This window comes from Arachis duranensis, chromosome 5, assembly GCF_000817695.3.
Source record: "Arachis duranensis cultivar V14167 chromosome 5, aradu.V14167.gnm2.J7QH, whole genome shotgun sequence".
Classification (NCBI taxonomy): domain Eukaryota; kingdom Viridiplantae; phylum Streptophyta; class Magnoliopsida; order Fabales; family Fabaceae; genus Arachis; species Arachis duranensis.
This window is the reverse complement of record NC_029776.3, coordinates 103,963,303-103,974,831: the sequence shown is the minus strand read 5'-3', so window position 1 is coordinate 103,974,831 and position 11,529 is coordinate 103,963,303.

Genomic DNA, 11,529 nt, shown 5'->3' with positions numbered 1-11,529 from the left:
TCTATGATATATTATTAATATTATAATTTAGATTATTTTTACAATAAAATAAAAATTAATGAACATATTATTTAACATACGTGATACGTGATATTTAATAATAATAGTAGTAGTAATGATAATTGATAATAATTATTATAATTATAATATTCTTACTATGTATATAATTTTTTTTTGAATAATAACAAACTTAATTTTTTATCTGTTTAATCAATTATCAAATAATATATTTATTAATTTTTATTTTATTACAAAAATTATTTAGACCATAATATTAATAATATATTATGAAATTATCATTATTAATGTATTTACTGTATTTTAATTTCATAATAAATAATATTTTTAAATTTAAATAATTTATTCATTAATTTATATTTATTATATCATAAATTTAATAATTTATTAAAAAATATTAATATAATAAATAAAAAATAATTTAAAAATATATTGTATCAAATTTTTTTAGAAAAAAAGTAGGTTATTGATAAATAAGTCTTTAACCAATTTGACGTTTATTTTATTTTATTTTATTAAAGATAAAAAGTTTTGAACTGACATTTTTTAGGTAAATATGAAGAGACTATGTCATTTAAATTATAATTTATTGACAACTAATTTAATATTAAAATGACATTATTTTATTTAAAGAATAGAATAAACTTTCTAATTAATTTGATTTAGAGATAATTAATCACTTATATATCTATTTTTTATTGTCCATGTTAATGCATAACAACCACCCCACTTTAACAAAAAAAAATTACAGAAAAATTGCGCTATGTTACGAAAATAAAAAATAAAGACTGAAGTAGACTCTTTTTTTTTGTGAAAAAAAATTGTATTAGTATTCAAAAAATTAGTCTTAAACCATATTAATACTTTACTCTTTTAAACTTTTGATTTCTGTAACTTTATCTATAAATATCATTTCTATAAATTATTTTTATAGTCATATTACATATATTAAAAATATTATTTATATATTAAAATTAAGTATTAATATATATTTATGTTTTAACATGTATTTTATATTAATAATTAATTTTAATAATTATTTTTAATATATACAAAATATAATTTTTTATATATTTACACAAATTAATATTTAATTTATATCATTATATATTATATATTATCACTAAACACATTTTATGTATCTTTATATTTATATTTTTTTGTGTAATTGTATTTGTATTGTATTTCATATATTATCGCTAAACATATTTTATGTATCTTTATATTTATGTTTTTTTGTGTGTACTTATGTCTATATCTATCTATCTAGTACCAGAGACCCTATCCAAATACTGTTGTAACAATGTTAGTGTAGTTTAGCCGGAAAAAAAATCGGGGAAGCACGCGGAGGGATGCGCTTTAACAGAGCATGTGGATTGTGAGTAAATATGGTTTTATATGCTTGTAGTCATTATGGTTGCGTTTATTTATAGGGATGGGTAGGGACGGATACAGAAATTTTAATATGAAGGCACTAAATTTTAGATAATTTTTTTCATTCTATAAAAATAATTAATATATAGTTATTAGAGTTAATTTTTTAAAAGATTTATCAATATATATATAATTTTTTTCATAATTTTATTTTTAATATTACATAAAAGAAATATAACAATATCAATAGTACATTATAAAATACCAATAAGTTATAGTGTATTTAATTAGTTAAAAATGATCACATATCTTATTAATTAAAATTAATTCTTTCAAAAATTTAAAAAATTAAAAATAAATTATAAATTATTAATTATTTGAAAGACACAGTATCCTTATAAAATACAAAATATAACATTTTTATAAATTTTTTTAACAACGTAAATTTAGAAGAAAAATGAATATTTTTTATAAAAAAAATATCTAAAGTATATAATGTGATTACTAAAATATAACTACGTAAGTAATTATTAATATAATAATATAAATATCAAATATGTTCATATAAAAAAATAAATGATTTTTAAAAATAAATATAAAGATTATTATATAAAACTATTTTAAAAAGTACAAAGATTTAAGAGTATCATATTAAATTAGTTAAGTAAAAAATAATAATGAATTAAATAATTAAGACATAAATTTATCACATAGTACAAAATAACATATATAAAATTATTAAATTATATAATATTTTTTATTTTTTAAACACATATTTCATATATAAATATAATTTTTTAAAATTGTGAAGAACCGAAGTCACTATTCACTCTCCCTCTAGATCCATCCTACTCATGTGGTTGACTTTGCTCATTTTAAAACTTTCCTTTATTGAAGAAAAGAAAAAGATGAGTATCTTAAAATTTTAAGGGAGTAAGGAATAATTTAAATGAATATAAAACATATAGAGACAAAAAATTTAATATAGAATGGCAAAATTTAATTAAGCACAATCTTAATATATCATATTAGATTGAAGTAATATTTAATTTGGTTTTTATAATTTGAAATTGGATTTAATTTAATTCTTATAATTTTAATAAATTTAAATTGAACTCTCAAATTTATAATTCCAATTCACGTTAACCATTAAACTAATTTTTGTTAACGAATGTATTAATTTATTACATTAATTTGTTGTGATTTAAATAATTTTTTGTCTAGATTTTATATAATCAAGATTTATTAAAATTTTAAAAACTTTATTAACATCAGCTATGGCGTCAGCAAAGGAACGCGAGTCAGCAACGTTTGGGGGATTACGAGTTTATGGCTAGTCGATAATTGCGGTTTCGTCGATCACCTTGAGTTGGCGTTTTCTCTAATGGTGGTGGACACTGCATATGGTCACGGTACAATTATAGAGAAAAGATTGTGGTGTGTTTTAGAACATGTTACTAACTAATCTTAATTATTAATTTTATTTAAATTCTTTTTATTTTAAATTATTGTTTATATTATTCAATATATATTGTTCATCTATACTTTCTCTTCAAATTAAACTTATTATTATATTCTTTTTACGAGAATTTTGGAGAACTAATTAAACTTTTAGAAAGTCTAGTAAATTTTAGTCACATATATTTTAGATGATAAGTCTAAATTTTAACAAATTAATGCTTAAAATTAACATACCATTTATAAAAATTAATTCAAGACTAACGTAAATTACTATTGTAAATTTTAAAAGTCGAATTGAATTAATTGTAATTTTAAAAATTTCGCCTCAAATTTCAGAGATCAAATTAAATATTAACACTATATAATAAAATATATTTTTATTCATTACTTAATGCAAATAGTTGTATAAATTTATACGTCTATATGTCCCTTATAATTTAAGATAATGTATCATTACATACGTGCAAGAAACGGTCGTAGTATTATATACCATATTAGGTTTTTTTTTTTTTTCATGTACAACTGTACAAGAACAAGAGCATTTAATTCGTTTCCATAATAAAAATAGCATTTAATATTTTTTCGTATTTATCATATTGTATTAAATGTAAATAATAAAATATCGTTCTATTAAAATTTATTCATTAATAAGTTTTAAATAGTTTCATATTAAAAATTTATTAAAACTAACTAAAATATATAATAATTTGTTTTAAAAATATAAATGATACTTTATACATATTTATTTCTATAAAAAAAACTAATCATCAAATATGAAGAAGTAAACAAAATAACTTCTCTAAAATGTATTATAATAAATGAGCAATTGAATGATCTTTTACCAGAATTTTATCCCTTATTATACCTGATTTATTTTTTAGTGACATAACCAGTTTTTTAAATCTTTTTTCATTTTTCATATAATGCATTTTTTAAAATAGTATCCATGTATGACCCGAATATTTAGCTTCAACTGCTTAATGAAAAATATCTTTGGTGAAAAATTATTAATATTTAAGAAATTTTACCAAATAGAGTGGTTTTTCTCAACAGGTTCCATTATTTATAAGAGGATAACTATTCAAATGAAGATACTATAAACATCTTTTTATAAAGATTTTTGTGTTAAAATTGTATTTTGTTTGCTTAGTTATATTTAAAAAAAAATAACACTTTTATGACACATCAAAATCAAACTTTACATTTTATCGTCTAATGATAAAAAAGAAACATCTTTATATAAAGATAATAGTAAAATCTTTATGATAGTATCCATCTTATAAGATTTCACAATATTTGACTCACGTTGACAGTTGACACTTTATAAGTAAAAATGAGCTATTTTTTTTAACTTAAAAAAAAAGTAAAATTATATTAGTGCACAAACTTTTAATCAAGTGAACATCTACTTTAGTCTCTCATTTTTGTTTATTAGATGTTAATTAGTTTCTAAACTTTTAAATTGTGAGAAAAATTAGTTCTTAAACCGGTAAAAGTAGACATTCTAATTTCAAACTACCAAAGCTTATATTTAAAAAAGGTAACATATTTCACATCAACTTAAAAATTCAGAAATTAATGACTAATAAACAAAGACCAAAAACTAAAGTAGCCACTAAAAAAAATTGAGAGACTAATTTAGAGCCGTGCTGTATTTATTTTAGATAAATTTAATATTCATCAACCCACTACATTAAAGAATAGTTCATGGTTCAATCAGGCTTGCGAATTAACTACTAAAAAAAACTCTCCAAATGAATATTGATGGGAATAAAATTAAAATCTACGTCATCGTTTGAAACTTTTACTACCGGTATCAAATTTCATCGGAGACTATTTTAATTGTGAGTTAGTTCAATACGTACATGAGTCGTGGACTCGTGGTAGCAAGAACAGTTTATTGATTAATTAAATTTTATATTGTATATATCAAGTTTGAGAACTGTTCGTGAAGAGGACTTCCGGATGGTTCGGATGGTTCGTTGGAGGAGATGAAAACGCTTTGATCGGGATCTCGCGGGATTCGGAGGTGCCGGGCAGCCGAGCTCTTGTTGTGAAAAAAGGGGGGTGCCACCTGCAAGGACACTCCGACGCTCTAGTCAGCTAGTGTGCAGGCGGGAAAATGGTTAGGAGGAAAAGTGTGACGTACCTTCGGGGAAGGGCTGTCCTTCCCCTTATATATCGTGTCAGACGTGGGCCCTGTGGGGGCAGGCCCACTTTCCTCAAGGCGTTTCCTCACAGCTGCGGATGAGCTGTGCATGACGTGTCAGAGTCGGTTTGGGAGCGCTTCGCCCAACCGTCTGGGTCGGGTAGTGCTCAAGTCGAGTCGACCCGCAGGAGTTTGGGCCAGGTCGTTACAGTGCCCCCACGCGCTGACAATCGACCGTATGGGTCGTTGGAGGCGAGTTCTTTCTTTCTCTGTTGTCGCGAGGTCGATCGTTCGTGTAGGAGACGCGCTACCCGTATGCGTGCTCGCTCGCAATTCAGGGCGTTCTTTTGTCGCCTCGTTTCTCGCGAGGGGCATTAAATGCCCATTAAGGATTGAAAAAACCCATGTGTGTAAAGACTGTTCTGCCTCCAGGCCTTTCGCGCTTCCACTAAAGCGGTTTTAAACAGTTTTACGTTTTGCTCTTCTTCTACTTGCTTTTCCGATCATATTGCTTCTTCCTTCTTCCTGCGCTCTCATCACTTAGAAGTTCTTCTCATTGCTCCAGCGCGCTTCGTTCTTGTTTGAATTTTCTCAATCATCCAGGTAACCACTTTTTTCCTTCTGCTTCAATGGTTGTTTGCATGTTTGTTATAAGCATTTTTCCTGTGCTTGCTCTTTCTTGTTGTTCATGGACGCATTTTCATAGGCGCATTTTCTTTTTATCGACTATGGTGTGCCATGGGGGGGTTTGTGTTGTTGTTTTGGTCTCGGTTTTGTTTGGTCCCCCTTGTGGTCATGGCACGTGGGGTTTCTTTGGGTTTTTCCTGGCTTCCGACCTCACAGACTAACAGCGCGGTGCCCCCACTGTAGGTATGCCTCGTGTTGTTAGCCGAGCTTCTAGCTCCGCCGCGGGTTATGACCCGTATGCGTGGGTGGTTTCCGACCTCAGGAACTCTCCCAATCAGATGGGTGAGGAGGAGCTCACGGAATTTTGCAAGGCCGAGTATCTTTGTGGGGGTACCGACGAGGAGGCTAACTATGACGTTTATGTCCCCGCCCCTTACGAGCGGCTTTATGAGATTAATTTTAATGCCCCCGGGTTGCCGATTGGATCTGGTTTTACAAGGCCATGTTCACTCAGGTTGGGGTTCGCATCCCCTTTTCCCCCTTTCAGATGAGCCTCCTAAACCGAATTTCGGTGGCACCATCTCAATTACATCCGAACAGCTGGGCTTCCATCCGCTGCTTCGAGATGGTGTGCGAGTACTTAGAGCTACCGATCTCTGTCGACCTCTTCCTCTTTTTCTTTAATCTAACTAACCCTTCGAATGAGGGGAAACACAAGAAAGGGTTCATGTCCTTTCGGTCTGCCCAAGGCCGGAGGATCTTTGGTTTGTTCGAGAACTCCTACCATGGGTTCAAGGACAAGTATTTTAAGGTCTGCCCAGTCAAGGGTCGTCACCCTTTTTGGTTGTCTTTGGAAAAGGAGCGCCTCATCCCGACGTATTGGAGCTTCGGGGCGGGGTCTAATCCTTTTATCAAGGTTACTTATAAAGGGATGTCGGCTGTGGATCGGCGGATAGCCGACATACTGTGGGCGGTTCTTGGGAGAAACAATGTGAATCCTCATCTCCTCATGGGTAATCGGGAGGCCGCCCGAGATTATATCCGTGAGTTTCTCTTGTCGTGTAGTCGCTTGTTTAAATGTTTCATTGCTGTTTCCACTAACTTGTTCATTTTTCAATTTGTTGTCTGTAGTGGGACTTTCTGCCGAAGTGACCGGCATGGATAATTTGTATCAAACCTTCCTTCAGGACGACGAGGGTGAGGAGATTGGAGGACAGCAGGCGACGGTTCCTCCAGAGATGCCTCCTCCCGATGTTGAAGCGTCTACGAAAGTTGCCACCCCGACTTCCGCACCACCAATTCCTCCAGAGGTTCCTATTCCTGGGCACTCGTCTTCCTCACGTCGGGAGGAGGAGGAAGAGTTGTCCGTCATCCCTACTCCCAAGAGACAGAGGTCACAGTCTAGTCCCGAGGGGGTTTTGACTGTCATGGAAAGGAATTTTAACGCTGGGACGTTCATAGATGCCCAGCTGCTTCCGGGCACAGAGGATCATTTCCATGGCACCGACCTCTCAGGGCAGGCTCGGTGGATGTACCACACCCTCCTTCGCGGCGCGGCCATAGCCCGAAAGGCTGAGTTTGAGCTTTCTGGTATGGCCTCGCTTCGTCGGAAGCTTGAATCTGCGGTTGATGCCAACAACAAGTACAAAACCCAAGTTAAAACGCTTCAGGATCAGTTGGTTGAAACGAGGAATAAGCTTGACGCCGCCGAGAAAAAGACTGCTTCGGCAGAGGAGAAATTGAAGACTGACGACGCCTCTGTGTCTCGTTTAACGGAGCAGGAGATGACCTTGAGGAGCCAACTGAGTGCCGCGCAAGGTCGGGTGTCCGCACTGGAGAAAGAGTGGGACGAAGCGGTGGCGGCCACCAAGGCTGCTCGGGAGGAGGTCGAGTTGTTCAAGCGGAAGCATAAGGAGGTTAAGGAGCAGGGCAAGAATGCAATTTTCATGACTGAAGATGCCCTCAAAGCTCAAGTGAAGATTGTTTCTCCGGACTTCGACGTGTCGACAATTGGTGTTTTCAAGACCATCAAGGATGGGAAGATTGTTGATATGCCGAAGAAATAATGTTTGTACTATCGAATTCTTCTTTTTGTTGAACCGTTGTGCCGCGACTTTTGGTGCCCGTTAATGGGTTTATGGGATCGTTTGCCCGCATGTTTAATTTCTTGTTTTATTTGCTGTTAGTTTACTCGCGTTTTCCGTTTACTCGCGTTTGCCGTTTATGGCGTTCTTTCTTGTTATGGTCGTTTATTATGTTTTCGACCTGAGGGGCTCCCGGGGTGATCAGTCCCGGGGCCGCGTATCCTTGTTCGCATGGTGGTTGCTCAAAAAGTTGGAAATAATGAGATAACATAGGCAAATATAGCATGTGGCAATTGGATAGGTTTAATCATTGTAACAAGGACACTGAAGTGTTATTACAAAGTAAATGGCTTAGGAATAAAACCTTCTTAAGTTATCTGCGTTCCATGTCCTCGGGACCTCTTTGCCGTTGAGTCTTTCTAGCTTGTATGCTCCCCTACCGATTACCTCTTTGATTCTGTATGGTCCTTCCCAGTTTGCTGCTAGTTTGCCTTCTCCCGGGGTAGATGGGCCGATGTCGTTACGCCTCAGGACGATGTCATTTTCCTCGAACTTTCTTTTGAGCACTTTGGTATTGTAGCGTAAGGCCATTCTTTGTTTTAGTGCCGCTTCGACCAGATGGGCCATTTCCCTGGTTTCTTCTATCAGGTCCTTCTCGACAGTTTCCTCTACTCCCTTCAGGAGTAATCGTGAGCTCGGCTCCCCGATTTCTACGGGTATCACTGCATCTTACCCGTACGTTAGTCGAAAAGGGGTCTCTTTAGTGGAGGATTGCTCGGTTGTTCGGTAGGACCAGAGAACCGAGGCGAGCTCGTCGGCCCAAGCGCCCTTCTTGTTATCCAGCCGCTTCTTAAGCCCTAGCAGGATGATCTTATTTGCGGACTCGACCTGCCCGTTTGTTTGTGGGTGTTCCACCGAGCATAATCTCTGCTTTATGCCCAGGCCGGTGAGAAATTCTGTGAATTTCTTGTCGGTGAACTGTGTCCCATTGTCCGAGATGACGACCTCCGGGATACCGAATCGTGTTATGACTTGTCTCCACATGAATTTCCTACAATTGGACGAGGATATGCTGGCCAGTGGTTCGGCCTCTATCCATTTTGTGTAGTAGTCAATAGCGACTATAAGATATTTGACTTGTCCCGGGCTGACGGGAAAAGGTCCTAAGAGGTCGACTCCCCATTGCGAGAACGGCCGAGAGGACGTTAGCAAGCTGAGCTCAGAGGCTGGCGCGCGATGGAAGTTGGCGTTTTCTTGGCACTTAACACACTTCCTAACAAATTCTTTGGAGTCAGTCATCATCGATGGCCAATAATATCCAGCTCGGATTAACTTCCTCGCTAGGGTTTTGCCTCCTATATGGTGGCCGCAGCATCCTTCATGGACTTCTCTGAGGACGTAATCCGTCTGGTCGGGGTGCAAACACTTCAGTAGGGGATGATTGAATCCTTTCCTGAACAGCTGACCCTGGATGATGGCATATCTGGCAGCTTCCCTTCTTAGCTTTTTGGCATCTTTTTCGTTGTCGGGGAGCTTGCCGTTTTCTAAGAAGTTGATAATGGGATCCAACCTGGAGGGGTTTAGCTTCGAGAGGTGTAGTGTGACTGCCGGCTCTTTCATCTTTCCTTGGATTAGAGATCGGTTGCCCTCTCCCGGTTTGGTGCTAGCTAATTTTGACAAGAGGTCTGCCCGTGTGTTCCTTTCTCTCGGAACGTGCTGGATCGTGACTTCTTCAAACTTTCGGCTCAAGTCCTTGACTTTTTCCAAGTATTTCTGTAACAGCGAGTCCCTAGCTTGATAGCTCCCGTTCACTTGGGAAGTGACGATTTGCGAATCGCTGCATATCTCCAACCTCGTTGCCCCGACTTCTGCTGCTAAGGTTAAGCCTCCTATAAGGGCTTTGTACTCTGCTTGGTTATTTGAAACGGGGAATTCGAACTTAATTGACTGTTCATACACGACTCCAGCTGGGCTTTCCAGGATGATCCCGGCGGCCCCGAACGTTTGGTTGGAGGCTCCGTCTATGTGGAGCTTCCACCGTGTGTTCATGTCTTCGACCGGATCCCCCGCTACTTCTACTAGAAAATCTGCCATCGCCTGCGCTTTGATGGCTTGCCGGGGTTCGTATCGTATGTTGTATTGGGAAAGTTCAATGGACCAGGTCATCATTCTTCCCGCCAAGTCGGGTTTTTGGAGCATTTGCCGGATCCCCTGGTCCGTTCTTACGATAATCTGGTGACTTTGGAAATATTGCTTTAACCTCCGTGAAGAGGTCAGGAGTGCCAGAGCTAGCTTTTCCAATTTGTTATATCTCAACTTTGCCCCTTGTAGGGCCCTGCTGACAAAATAGACTGGTTGTTGTACCCTCCCTTCTTCTCGTACCAAAACTGCGGCCAGGGCTTCTCCTGTTATGGCGAGGTACAGGTATAATGGCTCCCCGTCCTTTGGCTTCCCGAGGACCGGGGGTGCTGCCAGGATTTCCTTAAAGTGCCGAAAGGCTTCTTCGCATGCGGGTGTCCACTCGAACGCTATTCCTTTCTTCATGAGGTTAAAGAACGGTAAGGCCTTTGTTGCCGACGCTCCGAGAAACCGTGATAATGAGGCCAGCCGTCCTGCCAACCTTTGGACGTCCTTGATACTGCCTGGGCTCTTCATTTGGAGTATCGCCTGGCACTTCTCCGGGTTGGCTTCTACCTCTCTTTGGGTTATCATGAATCCAAGGAATTTTCCAGCTTCCATGGCAAAAGCACACTTGAGGGGGTTTAGCCTCATGCCATGTTGTCGAAGGGACGCGAATACACTCGCTAGATCGTTCAGGAGGTCGTTAGGTCGCGTTGTCTTCGCGAAGATGTCGTCTACGTAGACTTCAACTGTCTTCCCTATGAGGTCGTGGAATATCCTATTCATTAGCCTTTGGTATGTTGCCCCCGCATTTTTTAGGCCGAATGGCATCACCTTATAGCAGAAGGTTCCACCCGGCGTTATGAACGCCGTCTTGTCTTCGTCTGGACGGTGCATCGGTATCTGGTTGTAACCGGAGTAGGCGTCCATGAAGCTTAGATACCGGTATCCCGCCGCAGTATCGACGAGTGCGTCTATGTTAGGGAGGGGGAAGCAATCCTTGGGACATGCTTTGTTGAGGTCAGAGTAGTCTACGCACATTCTCCACTTGCCGTTGTGCTTTTTTACCAGAACTACATTCGAGAGCCATGTCGAATAGTCTACTTCTCGTATAAAACCTGCTTCTAAGAGGCTGGCCGTCTGCTTGGCCACCTCCTCTGCTCTCTCCGTCGACATTTTTCTCCTCCGTTGGGCTACTGGACGCGCTTCCGCCTTGACGGCTAAATGATGCGACATAATTTTTGGGTCTATGCCCGGCATGTCGGCCGGTGTCCAGGCGAACAAGTCCCTATTGGCTCTTATCATTTCGACCAAGGGCTCCTTCAACTCGGGTGGGAGGTTCTTGTTGACGAACGTGAATCTTTCTTCCGCGTCGCCGATCATGAACTTCTCCAGATCCCCTTCTGGTTCCGGTCTGGGTTTGTCGTCTATTCTGGCATCTAGGTCGGCTAGGAACACGCCGGACGCCTCCTTGTACTTCTTTCTTATGGAGAGGCTGGCATTGTCACAAGCGACCGCCGTCTCAAGGTCTCCTCTTACGGACCCTATAGATCCGTCATCGGTAACGAACTTCATGACTAGTAGCTTTGTGTTGATTACGGCCTCGAAATCGTTGATCGTCTTCCTTCCCAAGATGATATTATAGGCGGTGGAGTCTCGAAGGATCACGAATTCGGCCATCGCCGATCTTCGGCC